Here is a 21,143-nt window from a genome sequence, read left to right on the forward strand (position 1 = left end):
AGAGAGATCCTGAAATGAAGATTGGCCTTGCCCCAAGGAACCCAATGACCCTGAGCAGCAGGAAGCAGCTAAGGAAAACTATGCCCCCTCTCCCCACTAACCTTCCTTCTTCTCTACTTGGTGTTGGAAGTTATTGAGGTGGAGTAGGGAGAAAGGAATTTAAGAAACCCAAAGTAAAAATAGTGTATTGAAAAGTACACCAACATATCTCCACTTATTGGGAGCCATGGGTTACAAGTAGCCATCTTTCAGCCTATGGTTTAATGACATAAATAGACTTAACTCAGCAAGTGACAGAAACACTTAATAATAAAAATAAAATCCTGCTCTATAGGACAGGTAATAACTGTGGAAGCTTTTAAATGGAAATAGTTTGGAAGTGTTCAACTATTTCTAAATGACTCAAAAACAACTCTCAGAAACCTGAAAAATCAACAAATGCTGAGGGGTGTTTTTTCATCAGTGGAAAGGGCTTTCCAGACTCCAAATAACATCTCTCTCCTCAGTGCTTTAAATTAGGGACAAACCAGGAAGCCGCTGAGCATGGCTTCAGCCAGGCAGAACCCATTTGAAGACAGCACAGCACAACACTCACTTGATTAGGTTTTCTTAAGAGCAAGGTTAAGCGGGTGCTGAAAAACAGTGCTCACTGCCCTCCAACCCAGAGTATGGTATTTTGTGACTGACAGTGACTCTGGGGGACAACTCTGCCCAGGAAGTCCATTTCTACCACTGTCTCAGATGGCATATTTGTGACTCAGTTGCCCATGAGCTCAGGAATCCCATGCATTTGGGGGCTAGAAGCATCTTCTAGGCATTAGTCGTCTTAGTGGCCCATGACAGAAGGCATCAGTTGCACTCAGGAGCATGGACCTGACAGCTGTTGGAGGAGGGTCCTGTGCACTGTATTTTCAGGAGCATGGACCTGACAGCTGTTAGAGGAGGGTCTTGTGCACTGTGTTTTCAGCTGCTGGCTTTAGGGCCCTGAGATCTGCCATGGGCAGTGCTATGAATGTCGAACCATCTCCTGTATCCATGTGATGTAAGGAACGCTCCCCAGTTATCCCTGGCTGGTTAATAAAGTTGCTCACAGCCTGGGCTGGGCAGAAGAAATGGAGGAAGAGCTAAGGTTCCTGGGTTTGAGGTCTCAGGAGGACCAGAAGGAAAGGTGGAGGAGAAGGATGGAGACAAAGAGGAGACAGTTGGTCACCATGGGTAACCAGGAGCATGGGGCCAGGAGTACCTTGCTCTGGGACTGGGATGATGGAGCAAAAGCCGCCCAAATGGGACATGTGCAAGTATTTGAGATTTTGCATGGGAAGCAGACAAGATAGCATAGAGGGTTGATATCTGCCCAGTCCTAGTATTTTAAGGCTTATTGTAAATCTAACAAGTTTCTGTGTCTTTTATCTGGAAAATAGTTGGTTTATGAATAACTCCTGACATAATAATTTCCTGCATTAATTAACATATACAGGATAATTAATTCATTTTACAGAAAGCACCCACCCAAAGACTACTTCATTAGTGTCTTTTTAAAAATTCTCTAAACAAAGTCAGCCCTGTATTCTTAACCCTTTGCTGCCTGCTGTCGTTAACTCCAGCTTCAAACAGGAAGGACACCCTCAGACCTTCTCTCTCTGTGTCACCTCGTTAACCATGAAACCCTTCTTTTTTTGTTTTGTTTTGTTTTTTGAGACAAGGTTTCTCCGTGTAGCCCTGACTGTCCTGGAATCACTTTGTAGACCAGGCTGGCCTCAAACTCACAATGACCCGCCTGCTTCTGCCTCCCAAGGGCTGGGATTAAAGGCATGCACCACCACTGCCTGCCCCATAAAACCCTTCACAAACATTTAAGGACACTAATCAGGCACCAGAGATGAAGCCTAGCAGGGCAGTATGACAGTGACTCCTGCTTCTACACACCAGAAGTAGACAGCCCAGGATGTGGCTTCCATCTGCTCTGGGTAAACTGAGTCCTCTCATCCTGGCCCTTGCTGGACCCACATCCTGCATCCCTAGGAAGAAAAATTAATCTCACGGACACTTAAAAAAACATGTTGACAAATCCTGTGTCATTTCTTCCATCTGAAATAAAATTGAATTTCCCTTCTTTTGGATGTGGATGCCTTTAGTGCTACGTCAAAAAAAAAACAAAAAACAAAAAAACAAAAAACAAATATGGCAGAAACCATGGTGTTAACTTACTAGTTAATACAGAAGCTACAGAACATATTCTCGTTCTCTTTCATTTTCTCTCCTACTCCCACTCTCCACTTTTGCAAGAGCAACCAAGCCATATGGAAGGCAAAGTGCTGTGGGCAGGTCCACACAGGTGGGAACCGGTGCTCCTATGACCATTAATCTAGGGATTTCTACCTCTGACCTTCAAACACTGTGAACAGCCAGGACAGACTTGCCAGCGATGTGGCTATCCCATCTAGAAAGTGGATCTTACAGTCTGCAGACGAAGCCATGTGGATCAGAGCTGAGCCTTTCCCATCAGGACCAGCTTAGATCAGAGATGGTAAGATAAACTAGTGACGTTTTGCAGGTTTGGGAGGCCCTTGCTGTGTGGCAACAGCTAACCCCAATGTGATATTGTTAGATAGGTCCTTACCCAGGTAAGACGACGGAGAAATGTGATATGAGGCTGATTCTACATTGCTTTTATACTTTTTGTTAGGTCCTGCGGCAGGGCGTGGCTGGCATGGCCTGTTCTCTACCTAGGGGTGGGCTTCCCCTCTCCCTGAGACTCACTATATAAACCAGACATTTTGCTTTTATTGGGTCCTTTTGCCCTTTTGCCCCCTTTGCCCTTAACCATTTCCCACCTCCCTTTCCCTCACCCGCAGTGTGCACTCCCCCTTCCCCTTCAGCCCTCCCTCCTGTGCCTCTTCCAATAAACCTGCACCTATATATTACAGCTTCGTCACCAATTAGCTCATTCCGATTAGTTAATCAATCACTTTTCAGAGTATAGTGATCTAAATATAACCCCTCAAGGGCAGCTGTGACCTTTTAAATACCACTTTAGACACTGTCGATTTCGAGAGCTAGAAAAATCACAGAGGAAAGGAGATAAAGATAAGGCCAGGCGTGATGGACATCCCAAGCCCTGCCCCTGCCCTTCAGCATCCCTGGAGCATCTCCTTCTTCCCAAGCTGTCTAGTTTGCTGGCAGGTGTATTGGTGCTCGATATTTATCCCTAGAAGCACCAGGAGGTCAAGATCTGGAAGGTCTGCTCATTAGCATTCAAGTGGTGGAGGCTGGGGTTCTTCCTGGTTCTTTCCTCTCAAACCTGTTCTGCACTGGGCCGACCATATAGAGTCTCTTTTCTAAGAGAAAGGTCCTCTTTCCCTCTGCCAGCCATCTTTTACAGAACCATGATCCCACCGTATCTGTTGAATCGTTTCCAAACTGCCTTGGTCTCACCGTTAGCTCTGAGCCATGCTGCCCAGCAAGCCCTTCCTTACCTCATCCCGTCAGCAGTCAGCCTTCTCATGAATTCCTGTTCAAGCCTCATTGTGAAGTTTAAAAACAAGAAGCAGAAACTAACCCCGGGCCACTGGAGCTGACAGCAACCCCACTCTCCCCTTCACTCTGTAACTTTGACACTAGTCAACCCAGTGCTTGCCTGACATTAACACAGAGACACTTGTTATAGGTCCTGGGAGGACAGAGCCAGACCCTGTTGGCTTTCACCTCCTCCCCGCCCTCCAAACACACCGACAACTCGGCTTAGTACAGGGAATCTCTTACGCTAAGTTATTGCTATTGTATTAAATCAGATAAATAATTATGGCAATTCTAACAAAGAGCCTTCAGGGGATATTTTATTTTAACAACTGCCTAATCTTGAGGATAGAATCTCTAATTGGACAGTTTTGAGTCAGGGCCAGACAGTTGGAATTAGTAGAGGGTACATGCTAGAGTCACTGCCTGAGTGAGGGTGGGTCCTGATGCCCTGTTAGATAATGCCCAGAGACCCAGAGAAATGTTATCAACACAGGCTCGATCTTAAAGTTTTCCAGCCCTGAACATAATCTTGTGCTAATCGTGCCTGAGGAAAGGCATAGAGCACACTTAGTATAAACCTCCCTTTTATAGCTAAAAGCTGTAAGACACAGGCGAAGTAGTAAGCCCACAGCGGCTGGTTATCAGCAGAAATAGCCCTGGGCTCAGGTCCTTTGGCATTTATCCCAGCATCCTTCCCACTTCAGAAAATCAAACGAATGCTGCTCACCTCACTCAGCATCCCTCACTGAGGAGCAGAGTTTAGCGGCATTTTAGACAGAGCAGTTGAATGACGTTTTGAACATCAGCTTCTACTGTGAGGAGTGACCTCAACCGCTAGACATTTCCTTCTCAAGCAAAAACAAAAACAAAAGTGTCTACTTATTTCTCTGACTGAGATAAAAAGTGTCTCTATATCCAACTTGCAATCAATTTTTACAAAAGAAAGGTGAGTGTTGTTTAATGTGCTCTCTCCTCACCGGAAAACATGGACCAGACCAAAGAACAGGCACATCCTGAGGAGCGATACACAACACGAAAGCTGACCAAGGAATAGACACATCCTGAGGAGCGATACACAACACGAAAGCTGGCGCATTAACATTAAACTGAGAACCTGGGCAGGACACACACATTGACTTGAGAAATTGCTTTTTAAAAAGCAACTTAAGTCATCAGCCCTTTTCCTTAAGAGGCTGGGTACCCTGTCAGCAGGCCCATCAAACCCTTTCTCATTAGCTGTACAGGCCAGGTTCTAATATGTCTCCCTACTGACCTCAAAGCATCCTTTCTCATAAGAAGTAATGAAAGCAAGACCAAGGCACAGATCAACAAGGTCTCACGGGTGGGTCGGCACAGACAGTGTCCAAAAAAATCCCCCTAAACAGTGTTTTAATTAAAAAAAAAAAAAAAAAAAAAAAAAAAAAAAAAAAAAAAAAAAACTTAGAAGAAATGGCCAATCTCTATGATTTTCAAGTTCTAGTTTAATAAAAAGAAGAGAAATAGGAAATAATTGTATGAGTGTGTGCATGTGTGTGTGTGTGTGTGTGTGTGTGTGTGTGTGTGTAATGTGTGTATAACATATGTATACCCATATAGATGGGGAGGGGTTCTAAAGAATGAGTGCTCCAAATATGTAATTCTATACATTGTCAGTTAACTGCACCCTGGAAACCCTCCTCCCCAACCTGCACCTCTACTGAACATGCATAGACTTCCTCCCTCACTCCCCAAACAATATAACACGACAGCCATTCGCAGTGCATTAGGTGTCATAAGCAATTCAGAGACGTTTTTACTAAACGTTTTATTAAATGCAGAAGGCTATACCTATCCCTGTAGGTAAACACTGCCCCATCTTGTATGAGAGAGGCTTTGGCATTTGAGGACGTTGGCATCTGAAGGAGGTTCTAGAACTAGTTCCTCCGGACACTGAGAGCTGACTGTGCACACAAACTGCAGCTGTGGCATACAATAGTTTAAAACATAGATATTAGAGCCAGACAGTTTGAGTCTCTGTCCCACACTCTATGACATTAAGAAAGCTCCTTAAAACATTTCAAAGTCAGTTTCTCCACCTAAAGCTAACCATGAAAACACTGATTACATCGTATAGCTGTGAGGGTTGGTGGCAGACACTCTAAAGAGCAGAGATGCATCCGGCCTGCAGAAAACATACTGAAAGCCACACCGTTATACAGTCACTGTGGTCACCCGCACCAGAGACAATCGCAGCCCCCTCTTCTCCTCCTAAGGAAGGCACAGCCCTGTTCATCAACTCAGTGCTGCCTGTAATTGCAATTTTTCTATCTCTGTGACGATGGCGATGTAAAGAAGGAAAGGTTGACTTGGGGATCAGGGTTCCAGAGCTGTAAGAATCCACCGAACCAAGGAACCATGGCAGCAGATGCAGACATGGGCTGAGAGCTCACATCTCACGCCACAGACAGGAATCACAGAGTGACTTGGACAGAGCCACGTGCCTTTTGAAATTTCAACACCTGCTCTCCAGTTACACACTTCCTCCAGCAAGGCCACATCTCCCAAGACTCCACAAATAGGACCACCAATTAGGGACCAAGTATTCAAATGCCTGAGACTTAGGTGCAGGGGGGGGTTGGGGGGTAGTGACAGGGGAGGAGGGGTCACTTCTTTCAAACCACCACAGTTTTTTTTTCTTACTGTGGGAAGTCTGAGTGTGAACTAACTCTCTCTGAAGCTACTTAGACTCTTTCCCAAGGAAGGTTCTAAACAACAAAAGAGTCCTGTCTTAGAGCAGCCTGGGATGGGTAGGCTTCTGAAAAGACAGCTGACCACCTGATGGAGATAATGTGCATCAACCAGAAAGCCAACTGGAAATGCACAGGATGAGCTACCGTGCTTGAGCAGGCCAACCTTCCACGTGATTGGACTGAGACAGAAATAACGGCTTTTGGAGGACTTTCGTTATATCATCTTTGCTAAGTACAACCAGCATTGATGTTTCCTCATTGGTTTGGATAGCTGGGTGTTTACTGTTTGTGATGCTACACTGAGACCCCGACAGGAACCAGCTTTTGTGTGGGCAGCATGGCAAGTAACAGAGAGAATGGAATTTGGAGGACGTGGTTTCAGGCTTATGATATGAACATATGATCGAGTAATTTAAACACCATTGAACAGGGCACACAGCTTTTAAGAGGAGCTAAATGGTCCCTGGATGCATTAACTCTGGCCCTTTGAAAAGTACTGTGGCACTAGGTACCCAGAGCTGTGGAAATGTCTTTCCTCCTTAGTGTAGTACTCAATCATCCAAAAGCAAAGTGAGTCCCAGCCTCTGCCCCAATCCCCCGCTGAGTGAAGACTCTCAGGGGACATCCATGTGCGCTAGTATCCAATTATAAGTGAGTATATACCATGTGTATCTTTCTGGGTTAACTCACTCAGGATGATCATTTCTAGTTCCATCCATTTGCCTGCAAATTTCAAGATTTCCTTGTTTTTAATAGCTGAGTAGTATTACATTGTGTAAATGTACCACAGTTTCTTTATCCATTCTTCGACTGAGGGGCATCTAGGTTGTTTCCAGGTTCTGCCTACAATGAATAAGGTCGCTATGAACATAGATGCTGGGACTTGCTACTGGGACTCCAGGTGAGAGAGGTATGGGAGAATAGGAAGATAGAAAGACCCAGAGGGTCCAGGAACCTTATAAAAAGACGATCGAGGCTGGCAGATCTAGACCCAGGGGGGCCTGCACAAACTACTGTACCAATCAAGGACAATGCATGCAGTAAACCTAGACCCTCTATTCAGATCTAGCCAATGGACAGCAGATTCTCCACAGTTGTGTGGAGAGTAGGGACTGGCTCTGATATGAACTCTGATGCCCCTATTTGACCACTTCCCCTTGGTGGGGAGGCCTGGTGGCACTCAGAGGAAGAGGAAGCAGGCTACCAGCAAGAGACATGATAGGCTGTGATCTTTTGGTGGGGAAGGAGGTCTAGGGAGGGGAATAGGATGAAAGAGGGAGGGAGGAGGGAATGGGAAGATACAAGTGAGGGGATAACACTTGGGATGTAATCTGAATAAATTATTTAAATAAAAAATTTAAAAATTCAATTTACATAAAACTGAAAAAAGCAAAGCAAGAAACTTGGTACACACAAGAAGCTCACAGAAGTGTGAATCATAACAGTAAAAAGAAAGAAAGAAAGGAAGAAAGAAAGAAATAGAAGCACTCAACCAAATCATAGCATGTTGATTTAACAGAATGATATGACTTAAAATAATTTTGCAGCTTGAAGAAATGTTACCATTTCTTGTAAAACCTTATAAAAACCCAGGATACTAATTACAGAGCTCGCCACATGCAGTTTCAAGGACACAGAAAAAAAAAATCATTGCTTTTATCAGAGACTAGGGCCAGCAAGGTGGCGGAGCAGGTTGGGGAACTTGGGGCCGAGCCTGACGATCTGATGGTGAATCCCAGAGTTCCACGTGATGGAAGGATAAAAGGGACTACTACAAGTTGTCCTCCTCCACACACACACTGTGACATGCCCCTGCTCTCTCCATCATCACCACCCCACACAAATAAATAAATAATTAAAATCATGAACTACACTTCACAAGAGAAAGCACATGCCTGGCACTGTAAATCTGGCCAAGAAGCCACGGTTAGGGAGCTTGCAGGCCCCAGGAGTTGTTAGCCTGTGACTGTTCTGCCAGATGGAGAGCCTGCAAACTTCTGTCTTTAATACTGCAGTTCTTTGACTTCGTCAAAGAAGTTTGTTTGTGCAGTAGCTAGTGCAGAATCCCACCACCACCGGTCAAAGTGGAGCGTGAGCATCCAAGGATTGCACAGCCATGTGGGACAGTGCTCTTTCTGTCTTCCCAAGAGTCAGGAAGCATCCTGGAACAGGAGGATGGAAAGACTGTATGAGCCTGTGGTTGAGGAAGACGAGAGGGAAACTGGCTTCTGCATATGTCACATCGGGACCACTGCGCCCATGACCTCAGCACCTATGGCTGCCTGCACAAGATCAAGCCAGTGGGAAGGGGCTCCTAACCACCAGCCTTCTCTGAGAGCCTTGGACGTTGGTGGCTTCCAGGGGAGGGGGAGTCAGTTTTCTTTGGGGGTGTGGCTTCTCGTAGGTAGGCAGTACTCTAATGCCTGGCCCCACCCCCAGGAATATATGGGCAGCCCAGAGTCAATAGATTAGATTTTTAAAGGAGAGAAGGACAAGAAGTGAGGGGGCTAGGAAGGTGGAGTTGAGGGACGAAGGGTAGGAGGTGTCTGGGATCGAAGTACTTTGTATGGAATTCTCAAAGAATTAATAAAAATAGTATTTAAAGAAATCGTGGGCTATAGTGTACTTGTGGATTAAGTCACTTTTTCTGGTTAAGTCACTGTCTTCTCTCTAAACCCTCTCCCTCCTGAGCCCAGAGTTGTAACGTGCAGCTACCCACCCAGGGTAGGAAAATGTGGCCTGGACCCCTTTGTTCTTCCGGCCTCTAGCTTAGAAAGACTAAGAAAAGGCATTTGCAGCTATTCCTCTGGTTTTGATGCTTTTTAAAGTTTCATAGTCTTAGACAGCCAGATTGAGAGGGCTAACAAAAACCTTTCACAACACGTTCCTCTCAGTGTCCACCCAGCACACCTGCCACAGCCAGAGGCCCACTGAGCACAGTGCTTCCGCTGAGAGCCATCACGCGGTCCTGAGCCCTGCACAGCTAGCACCGGCTCTGCGTGTAAGGAGTGCGTCGACAAAGGAGAGAAGCAGACGGTCTTTACGCATTTACTTGTCACTCACGGGCCAGAGCCTGTTGTGGGTGCCAATCATGCCACAGCCTCAGCTTATATAGGACACAGAATAGTTCTTTCCTGACAAGTGCTCCGAGAAAGGGCTGGCAAACAGAAGGCACAGCTCACCTGGAGAGGTGGGCGGCGTTCCATATCAAGTTCAAAGTAAAGAAGTGAAAAACAAATGGAGATTCAGACCTTGTTGAGATTGTGTGTGTGTGTGTGTGTGTGTGTGTGTGTGTGTGTGTGTGAGTGTGTGTGTCTGTGTGTGTGGTATGTGTGCAGGGGTGTGTGTGTGTGGTGTGTGTGTTTGTGTGTGGTACATGTGCAATGTGGTGTGTGTGTGTGGTACATGTGCAGTGGTGTGTGTGTAGTGTGTGTGTTTGTGTGTGGTACATGTGATGTGCTTGTGTGTGGTGTGTGTGCAGTGTGGTGTGTGTGTGTGTGTATGGTATGTAGGTTTGGGTGGTGTTTATGTGTGTGTGTATGTAGTCTGGTGTGTGTTTGTGTGCGGTGTGTGTGCAGTGTGGTGTGTGTTGATGTGTGTGTGGTGTATGTATGATTGTGTGGTATTTATGTGTGTGTGTGTGTAGTGTATGTATTTGTGTGGTGTGTGTGTATGTGTGTGTGTATGTGTGTGTGTGTGCAGTATGGTATGGTGTGGGTTTATGTGCGTGGATTTGTGTGTGTAATATGTATGTTTGTGTGTGTGTGTGTGTGTGTGTGTGTGTGTGTGTGTGTGTGTGTATGTGTTTGTCTATACCTTGGGAATTGTTCCAGCGTCTCAATGAGACCTGGGGCTCAGTTAGGCTATGCTTGCTGACCAGTGAACTCCAGAGATCCTCTTAACTGGAATTACAGGTGCGTACCCCCATGTTTAGCTTTAGTTTTTAAATTCAGGTTCTGGGGATTGAACTCAGGTCCTACTGCTTTCATGACAAATATTATTAACTGAGCAGTCTCCCCAGATGCCAACATTCTTGTTTGCAATCCATATTCTCTTAGACACCCATGGCAGTAGAGTAAACGACATTTCTTAGCAGAGCCTCCAGCAACTGTCTCAGCATCAGATAACATGGGAGCAGTCTATGGGGCAAAGTGGCCTCAGCAAACAGCAGACACCTCACCCTCCTGTGACCGCCCAGCACGGACAGATGCTAACCTTGGCTTTCTGATGTATCTCCTCCTGCCATCCTAGCTTGGATTTAATTTGGCTCTTTGCATGGCAGTCGTAGAAAACAGCTTGATCTGAAGCTTAGGCAGAAAGGAAGACATGCTTTGTGATCTTTTGAGAATGGAAAGGGGCAAGGTGAGTTGCCTTTGAGGGCCATAGAGTGACTAGCATCCTAGCTTTACATAAAGTGTACATCTTCTCAAATTCTCCTGAACCATGCCCTAGTCTATTACAGCAAGTCGGAGAAACTGTATGTTTACAGCCCTGCCTCAGACTGACAGCCCTGCCACAGACAGACAGCCCTGCCACAGACAGACAGCCCTGCCACAGACAGACAGCCCTGCCACAGACAGACAGCCCTGCCACAGACAGACAGCCCTGCCTCAGACTGACAGCCCTGCCACAGACAGACAGCCCTGCCACAGACAGACAGCCCTGCCACAGACAGACAGCCCTGCCACAGACAGACAGCCCTGCCTCAGACTGACAGCCCTGCCACAGACAGACAGCCCTGCCACAGACAGACAGCCCTGCCACAGACAGACAGCCCTGCCACAGACAGACAGCCCTGCCTCAGACTGACAGCCCTGCCATAAACCATGTGCTCTCTACCTCTCACACAGATGCCTCCAATCAGCGAACAAGTGTAAGCCCTTCCGTTGTCTAAGATTGGACTTTAAGAAAAGGGAAAGCCAGCCTTCACCTATCCCACCAATACAAAGTGCTGGCCTTGGCATTCTCTGCATAAAGGTTCAGGAAAACAAGAACTAATTCTGGAACATGCAAGACTTTTCGGTTACCTGTGTGACATACGTGTACATATATATGTCTGAATTCCCCTCACAGTCAGAAAGGAGCCCAGGAGGTTCTGGGAGGGCCAAGAGAGGCACAAGTTACTGATGCCAATAGAGAGAAAGAAGTAAGCAAGACAGGACCTTAAAGAGATGCAGCCATGGAGTTCAGTAGGCAGCGCATGCAGAGGGGCTGGTTGAGTAAGGACAGGGAAGCAGGCAGCGAGCAAGCAGGGAAACGGAGCTCTATGGCAGAAGCTGGCATAGGGTATCTCTGGCTGAGGCAGAAGCTATGTGAATCCCGGCACCATTTCACACCATCAGCAACCACCATCTACTGCAGGGACCATTTCTTGGAAAGGTCATTATGTTTAAGAACGTATCCACAGCATGCGTCACGGGGACTTTCCAAGCCATTTGTCAGCAGTCCCAGCACCGTGCCAAGTGTCTGTTCAGGCACTGACTGGAATCCAGTTTCTTGGGATGAGAACTTGCTAAAGTAGCTAGCTTGTCAGTCATGTGACGTGCAAAGTACTTATCAAAGCCCCACGTGGCAATGTGCTCACATAATGAAGCCATCTGAGCCATGAGTGCCACCAGGGAACTCCTTCACCGGAGCAAGACAGACAGACAGACACAACCTCTGGTTCTAGCCCAGCGACCGGTGGGCTCGTTCTTAGCTCCCTCCCCTCTTCCCCCTCCTCCTCTTCCCATCTCATCCTGATCACATGCAGCTGACTTTTCAAGAACAAGTAAAATGTTGCGTTTCCAAATTACAATTATACCCGAGTCCACCATGCAACAGCCATTTCCTGGGTGTTTACTGCCCACCACACAACAGCCATTTCCTGGGTGTTTACTGCCCACCGTACAACAGCCATTTCCTGGGTGTTTACTTTTCTATCATTCACTGAGTCCTCACTGTGTACTGAGTACTGTGTCTGCCAATGACTTTCAAGAACTGCCTAGCCTAATCATCAGGACCCTGAAGATAAGCTTGTGAGGTTAAGTCTTCTTATCACCACCATTTTAGAATGACAGTACTGGGGCTGGGGCACACCTCTGTCGGCATAGCACCTGCACACAAGCACGGAAACCTGGGAGAAAAGCTGGGTGTGGCGCACGCTCATAATCTCAGTGCTGGGGAGGGGAAGATAAGAAGATCCTTGGGGTTCAACGGCAAGTCAGTGCAGCTTTGGTGGGGACCCCAAATTCCCATTAGAGGCGGTGTCTCAAAATCAAGTGGATGGCCCCTGAAGGACAACACCTGAAACTGACCTCTGTTCTCCACACGCGCACACACACACACACACACACACACACACACACACACACACACAGAGAGAGAGAGAGAGAGAGAGAGAGAGAGAAATGAATGCAGTTAGATGCAAAAAGTTTAAGTCACTTACCAAGGATGATTCAAGGTGGCTTTTCTCTGGCTCAGACTCTCCACTCCACCTGCCATTGACAGAGGGAAAATTCACTTATGTTACTGAATTAAGACGATCTGTAAGTGCATTCTACGGGGGGGGGGGGGGGAGAGGGGGGTGGGTGGGGGGGGGATTCACCAAACAGTGCCTTCATTCCAAGATACACTATCCATGTGTATCACCTCCACTCTTTTCAGGCTGCTGCAAGTACTTAAAGCGCCACGTCCTGAAATTAACCAATACGATCAGTAGCCCCCAGTGAGCAAAGACCTTTGCCTGACAATTGCACGTCCTAGTGAGGGTACCCGTCAACAGATACACACGTGAACCGCTGGTCAGTGGCAGGAAGGACAGCACACAGCTAACCTGCTAATTGGCTAATGAACCAGTGTCCCTAGGAAGAGCTCCATCAACCAGCAGGGACCGGGATTTCAGTGTGAAATTTGGGGGACAATTCCTTGATATCTGAGGAGTGACACTCTTTGCCGAGACAGCTATTTCAAATCCCATGGCCTCCCCTGCCTCTCTAGGAAACAAGATGGCTGTGTGTGCCATGCCTTTTGCATTTCCTAAGCCAACGCCACAAACGTCCAGAGGCAACACAACAGAACAAATCCTAGAACCAAGCTGGCTGGAGTCTTGGCTTACCGTTGACCGCTGTGTAAATTACATAAAATCCCTTTAGTCCTCCGAGTCTATTTCGTCATTTATGGAATTTGGGCATGAATAGTGTCCACCCCTAATTGATTAATGTGAGCATTAAATGCATGTCACCCCCCAGAACTGCAGGAACAACAGAGGACTGATCAAAGTATTGACATCTTTTATCTTTAGCTTACAGGGACATAGACATTAAAACGAGTGCCATGCTCTTCAAAGCAATTGCCTTAGGACTGTCTCTAAGCAACGCTTCTTTCCTATGGCTCCTTCTGTCTCACACATGCTCAGAACTCGGAGTTGCCTTCCTCCTGCGTACTCTTGCTGGTCCCTTTTCCGAATGATCGTTTAGAGCCAAGCATGATGTTGAGAAGTGCATCCTTTTGGTCACACATGAAGAATGAAGTCCCCAGTCTGGTCTTCACTCCTGTCTCCAGCTCTACTGGTTGTCACCTGCTAGTTCTCCATCTTCTGCATTCAGAACCTCATTGCTCCCTGGACCAGGGGCATCACTCTGGTTCCCAGGGCTGCTCAAAGGCCCTGCTCCTGATGGAGTGTCAGAGCCTGGTTTCCATGGCTCTGAAAATCCCACTTATCTGCCATGCCCCGGCTCATACTTCAGCGCTTCTGTGAAGTGTCTCCTTGGGCACAGAGCTGTTCAGTGGCTAAGGACACAAATGTGGGAGTCAAGACCCCACAGGACAGGACTAAAGAGAAGCAGCGAAGGCCCTGGGCCGCCTCACTGGCTGACTCCAGAGCCTCCTTTGCCGTGTGTCCAGCGTAGTAATCCCAGGGCAGCTGCCTCGCATTCCCAAGTTTCAGTTCCCTCCATGGTGACAGCTACTTCCAAGGTTTACTTTTTAGGTTACGAAACGCACTAGGGGAGTGCCCTGCGAATGTTTGTCTAATAAAGTCCCAGGCCCTCGTGCCTTGGCTGGGTGACCAGGAATGCTGCTTACTCAACCTTTTTGCATCTCAGTTTCTTTACTTTAAAATGAGTAAGAAAAATATCACCCACTTCCTATTGCTGGAATTAAAGAAAGTAATGTGTCTAATTTGCTTAGTATATAATGTATATGAGCCTTGTATATTATAGAATTTCAACGAAATGGCATGCTTAGTCAGATATGGCGGCATATGCCTCTAATCCTAATGCTTGGAAGGTGGGAGCAGGAGGGGTCAAGAGTCCAAGGCTAGCCTTCGCTACACAGTAAACCCAAAGCCAGCATGAGCCTAATGTGACTCTGTCTCAAAAATAACTGCAATTAAAAAAAAAGGGGGGCTGCTTCTCTGAACTCGGGAATACCTTGTCCTTAACTCTTAACACGTACCAAATTAGGATAGTCTTAACTGGGGGTTCCCTGGGGAGAGACACCGTGCTGGTATTCCTTCCATCTTTACACTAAAGCCAACTCGGCTTACATCCAGCATGTGAGAGGGCACCTGGAAGTCAGCAAAAGCCACAGCTTGTAAAACTGTACCGTGACTCAGGGCACAGACTGCTGAACAAACCGCACCATGCGAGACGGACTAAGTTCAGGACACATGACAGCAGTTCCCTCGACCCGCTGCCTCTCTGTATGACTGCACACAGCCTGGCCACAGCTCGGCAATGGTGCATCCTGACGATGCATAAAGACCTTGGATTGTTCCAGAAGCTTTCTAGTCAGGAAATCCTGACTAGTCTCTGACAAAAGAACTGCCTGTGGTCCTGGATACTCCGCCTATGTTTTCCCAATGCCATATGTTTTTCGTGTTGGTCTACTGTGTGTGTTCTCACAGTCTTTTTTGGCGGGATGCTGACTAGAAACCTGATTGGCCATACACATTTACAGCCAACAAGTACAATGCCTGCTGTCTAGGAAATCACAAGCTAATCCGGGACACAGTGTAGAACCAACAAGGTGACCCGGCTGCCTTCCTGCAGCACTTCGCACAGGGTCTTTCCCATAGCATGTGCAAACAGAAATTTCTGTTGGTTACTGACAGAGGTTTACGGTCAACTCTCACTGTAAACTGGCTGAGAGTGTGTAAGACTCAGCCTGAGACATCTGACGATCCAGATAAACAGGGACAAGGGGACCCTGTGAACAGACAAGCTGGCTAGAGGCTAGTTTCTATAGCTCAGGCCAGGAGAAAGGCCCTGGCTGTGATGGCAGCAAAGAAAAGGGACAGGGATCTTCCTAAAGAACTAAGGAAGACAGGCATGGTGACCAACTGACCTTGAGGGATGGGAAAGACCATCAATAAAGCCGTGCTGTGATTGCCACCTACAGACACAGGAACCCATCTTGAAATCAAGGAAAAAGCTCTGCAAAGGTCAAAGACCTTCTATATATCAGAACCAGCACCTGAAGTCTTGGGGCTCGGACTCTTACCTTGGGTCACAGGCAGCATGGTGTGGTGTCAGCACCGCCTGCTTTGGTGTCTCACATAGGTCAAATCAAGACTGCAAAGGTCACAGCATTTGCTTAGAGTAAGTGACTGTGAACCACTTATTGAGTCTAGGCACTGGGAAACTGGTGACAGTACTCTCATAAAGCATGCTAGGACAGATTTATTTTTAGCTTTGCTTATAATTTCAACTAAATTCATTTAAGCAGAGAGTCAATGACCTTTTGAACTCTGCTTGGGCTGGCTGACCACCAAGAAAGAAGAGCCATATGACCACTTTTTTAACCTTTTAACTCAGTATTTCCCTGCAGGCCACATGGTTGAAGACAAGACAGGCCAGACACCCTTTCTGGCCTAAGGAACATAAAGCACAGTTTGACCCTAATAAGAGTCTACATAAATGTACAACATGTTTGTAATAGCTGAGTAGTCTTCCATAGTGTATATGTACCACAGTTTCTTTATCCATTCTTCTACTGAGGGACATTTAGCTGTTTTCAGCTTCTGGTATTATGAATAAGGCTGCTATGAACATGGTTGAGCATATATGTCCTTGTTGTGTGGTGGGTATATTCCAAGGAGTGAAATAGCTGGGCCTTAAGGAGGCCAATTCCCAAGTTTTTCTGAGGAAAGCACCAGATAGATTTCCAAACTGGCTGTACTAGTTTGCATTCCACCAGCAATGAAGGAGTGTTTCTCTTTCTCCATATCCTCGCAGCATGTGGTGTCACTTGAATTTCTTATTTTAGCCATTCTGTTGGGTGTAAGATGGAATCTCAGAGTCGCTTTGATTTACATAACCAAGGACAATACAAGTAGTAAACATCAGACCCCTACTCTGATCTACCCAATGGACCGGACATGCTCCACAGTTATATGGAGAACGGGGACTGACACTGACATGAACTCTGGTGCCCCATATTTGGCCACCTCCCCTTGGTGGGGAGGTCTGATGGCACTCAGAGAAAGAATAAGCAGGCTACCAAGATGAGACTTGATAGCCTATGACCATATATTGTGGGAGGAGATCCCCCTCAGTCTTAGACATAGGGGAGGGAATGAGGTGAAAGCGGGAGGGAGCGAGGAACAGGAGGATACAAGTGATGGGATAACAATCGAGTTGTAATCTGAATAAATTAATTAAATAATAAAATAAGAAATAAATGTACAACATGAATAAACAATATTTAACAAGCATGATTTTCGTTTTCAAGAACTTTAAATGAAGGTAGCTTTGTCTAAGACTCTAACAGCAATATGGGAAGGGTTATTTAGAATAAACATGTCACAGTAAATGTGGGCTGGCAAGCAGCTGCATCAGTACCTTGAGAGAGCCACCAGGAAAAGGCAAATCCAATAGGAATTCCTTCTCCTGGGGAGGCATTGCCATGTGTCACATGCTGAGCCCAAGACTAAAGAGAGAAAACCCTCCGACCCTTTCCTTGAAGTTGCCATGCTAACTACTTCTGCTTCTCTGTGAGCCTCACACCAGAAGGTCTGCAGTGGTCCTGGGGCCAGAGTTCATGAGAGCTGCCGGAAGCACTTAAGGTTGCTCTATGTTTGTTTTCAAACAACCTGCTACTAGGATAAGAGAGAAAACACAAATACTTTTTCCAGAACTGGGTCTTTCCATACATAGCCAACTCTCTTGGGTCTATTTTCATTAAATATTTTATGTACAAATAATCAATGGACAACTGGAAATGATTATTTAATAATTACATTTAGCTTTAGCAGAAACAACCCATTAGGGCGCTAATAGCTCACAGGCTGCGATGGCCATTTTAGCTCTGAAAATGCCAGTTGGGGCAACTGCAAGGCCCCTTCTTCAGAGACTTTCAGAGACTCCTTCAGCCCCCATATTCCTAAAGGATGGTAACTTTCTCAACATACTAAGAGACTGAGCAATCCAGGGGCACAGGAGGCTTATGAATTACAACCTCAGCAGGTGAGGGCAAGAGTCATCATTTCAAAACCATAAAACTGCTCTTTAAGTGAAGGCTTTCATTGGACATGCCCCTTGGGCTAGTATGCAGATATAAGTGAGAAAGCCTTCACTTACCAGGAAACTGGGACAGAGGGGAGGACATCCTATTGGGACTCTAGATGAGAGAAGCATGGGAGAATAGCAAAGTACAAGGATCCAGAGGGTCCTAGAAAGCTACAAGTAGAACAATATGATAAGCAGATTTGGGCCCAGGGGTCCCGCTCAAACTAAGGCACCAGCCAAGGACAATACAGGCGGTAAACTTTAAACCCCTACCCAGATCTAGCCAATGGACAGAACATTCTCCACAGTTGAGTGGAGAGTGGGGTATGACTTTCACACGTACTCTGGTGCCTCATATTTGACCATGTCCCCTGGGGGGGAGACCTGGTGGCACTCAGAGGAAGGACAGCAGGTTACCAAGAAGAGACTTGATACCCTATGAGCATATACAGGGGGAGGAAATCCCCCTCAGGAACAGTCATAGGGGAGGGGAATAATGGGAAAAAGGGAGGGAGGGAAGAATGGGAGGATACAAGGGATGGGATAACCATTGAGATGTAACAAGAATAAATTAATAAAAATTAATAAAAAATTTTAAAAAACTGTTCTTTAAGACCAGGCTTGTCCATTAGTGCACTACATCTAGTTTGCACTTCCCTCCAAACCCAAATTTATTATAACCTCGGCCAGTTAGCTGGTGCTCAGGAGGCACGTTCTATTAGGATGGGCCGGATGGTGGCATTCCGTACAGCACTGCTGAATACCTCCCCTGACCGGCACCAGCCACACTCCCTCCCCCTCAAGGATGGGCCGGATGGTGGCATTCCGTACAGCACTGCTGAATACCTCCCCTGACCGGCACCAGCCACACTCCCTCCCCCTCAAGGATGGGCCGGATGGTGGCATTCCGTACAGCACTGCTGAATACCTCCCCTGACTGGCACCAGCCACACTCCTTCCCCCTCAAGGATGGGCCGGATGGTGGCATTCCGTACAGCACTGCTGAATACCTCCCCTGACCGGCACCAGCCACACTCCCTCCCCCTCAAGGATGGGCCGGATGGTGGCATTCCGTACAGCACTGCTGAATACCTCCCCTGACCAGCACCAGCCACACTCCCTCCCCCTCAGGTCTCTTGGGTTTCACCAATGGGAAAAACCACCCACAGGTGGAAAGAAGACAAGGGGCTGGTGGTTTTCCCCTCTCTCCTCACACGGTAGAGCCTGGTAACCGCTAAGTGCCCTCACCGATGACTTGGATTCTGCTTGCGATTACAACCCTCACCAGACCCCATTATTTGTCCCTTCACCCCCTTTGAACCAAGGGAAGAATGGCTTCCTGCTCCTGCTGATTTTCAGCCACATGCCGATTGATTGATTGATTGATTGATTGATTGATTGATTGATTGATCCTGCCCTCAGGGCTACAGGACTCCTTTCGATGAACTTTTTTCATTCAAACCCTGGAAAGAAGGCTCCATCTTGCTAAGGTCCCAGCGCAAGGACTTTTGAAATGAATGCAGACAGCCTTCTCTCCAAGACCCATGTCCATGCAAGATATGTGTCCTGGGAGGGAGGTGGCAACAAATCCCTACGGATCAAATGTAGTTCATGTCGAAAGATGCAAGCACAGATTGGTACCCAACCGTTTGAGTTTCTACTCTTCATCTAAAACAAAGAAAAGAAACCTCATCCACTCACTTCCACTGTCCAAAGCCAAAACACTGCAGTGGAAAACAGCAGGGGCCATCAGACAAATACCAGGAAAGTCAGCTCCTCCGAAGTCGGCTCCTCCGGAGGAGGCTCGAGAGTGCTTTGTGGTCCTGTCCCACCTCCATTGCCCACCCTGAGCAAGAAGAGTGCTTGCCCCTTTGAGTTTATTGCTTTGCAGTCCAAATTAAAAGCCAATTGCATTTCCAGAATTATTTCTTCCAAAATCTAACTTGCTGTTGTTGAGGAGTGGCCATCACTCTTCCAAAGCTGAGAGCCAAGTGACAAAGCAGGAAAAAACGAAAAGCACCGTCTTATGCAAGTGTCTCTAGGTCATCTACTTCACTCTAGAACCCTGTTATCGACTCCACGCCTGCCTGAGGTGAAGCTTCCTTATCCAGTCCGGATGCTTGGTTATTTAGCTGGACAGAGTAGTTTTCATTACATTATTAAACTACAGGTAGAATGTCTGCTGAACTGTCCACATGTTGATAATCTGGATAGTTTCCAAGGCTACGCGTGCTTGTATTTCATTCTCCACCCTTCCCTTTGCGCCTATGGCCAGGAAATAAAACATGCATCCATGTTCTCCAGTGTCATATCGGGCTTACTAGAGTGAGGCTGATGCAGGAGACTGGAGGGAAGGAGCTAAAGCCCAGGTCTGCTCTCCTCCACACAGGTGGACTTCAGAGCTCCTGACTCTGTAGGGGGCTGGTTCTCCTATGGCCTCTCTGCTCCCAGCACCGCTTCCAGTGGAGAGTGAAGATGGCTCCCGGTTGCCTTGACAACCTTCATCTGCTCCCTCACTCCCATCTCCACCTCTGTAAACAACACTTTGTTCAGTTTTCTCCAGGATGCCGCAGTGTGTGCGCCCTGCGTGCTCTACTAGGTCTCTGACTGATAAGGGCTTAACTTGGGAGAAGAGTGCAAATGCACCTCTCAAAAGGAAGTAGAACTTGGTAGCAGTGCAGAAAAGATCATGCATCTAAGAAAGCGACAGAGACAGAAGAGTTAAATCTCAAGGGATATCTAGGATTGAACAGAAAGGAGCATTAGTGGAAATCTGAGGCAATCTGAACAGCCTGCAACTTAGTGTATATATATGTGTGCATATGGTGTGTGTTTGTGTGTGTGTGTGTGTGTGTGTGTGTGTGTGTGTGTGTGGTGTACGTATATGTCAGCTTATTAGTTTTGATAATGCATTGTGTTATCTGAGACACTAACATTAAGGGAGGCTAGAGGAAGGAAACTCAGGAACTCTTTGCACTATCTTTGCAGCTTTGCTGTAAATATAAAGTGATCCCAAAATGAAATCTTTTCCTCTAAAACCATGTGTATGTACACATAGGCATGGGTCTGAGTGTGGGTAAGACTGTGTGAGTGTAGGTGCCCACTGAGGCCAGAAGAAGGGACAGCATGGGGAGTTACAGGCAGCTGTGAGCTGCCCAGTGTGGGTGCTGGGACCTGAACCCAGGCCCTCCATGGGAGCAGTAAGTGCTCGTCACTGCTGAGCCACCTCATAGTCCCCCAAATGGAACTGTTATTAAGAAAAATAGGATTCCCAGCCCCTGAGTCAGAGCACTGGCAGTTGATCCTTAATTGGATAGTTTGAAGAATATGGTCCTTCTGAGCTTAGAAAATATTAACCCAGGTTGAGATAAAGATGGAAGCAACTATTTATTAATGCTAAATTACT

General features: G+C 46.8%; 1 protein-coding gene across 2 annotated transcripts in view; it reads right to left on the bottom strand.

Annotated features, from left to right (window-relative positions):
• Nucleotides 1–12,727, bottom strand: part of Ncald (neurocalcin delta) — a 268,985-nt gene extending 256,258 nt beyond the window's left edge. Inside the window, exon 1 of one of the 2 annotated variants that reach the window (XM_051159483.1) lies at nucleotides 12,676–12,727. The gene's annotated coding sequence lies outside the window, so the exon portion shown is untranslated. The remainder of the gene's footprint in view (nucleotides 1–12,675) is intronic. The other variant, XM_051159485.1, reaches the window with a different exon arrangement.
• Between the last annotated feature and the right edge of the window lie 8,416 nt (nucleotides 12,728–21,143).

The sequence above is a fragment of the Acomys russatus genome, chromosome 17, assembly GCF_903995435.1.
Source record: "Acomys russatus chromosome 17, mAcoRus1.1, whole genome shotgun sequence".
In the NCBI taxonomy this organism is placed as follows: domain Eukaryota; kingdom Metazoa; phylum Chordata; class Mammalia; order Rodentia; family Muridae; genus Acomys; species Acomys russatus.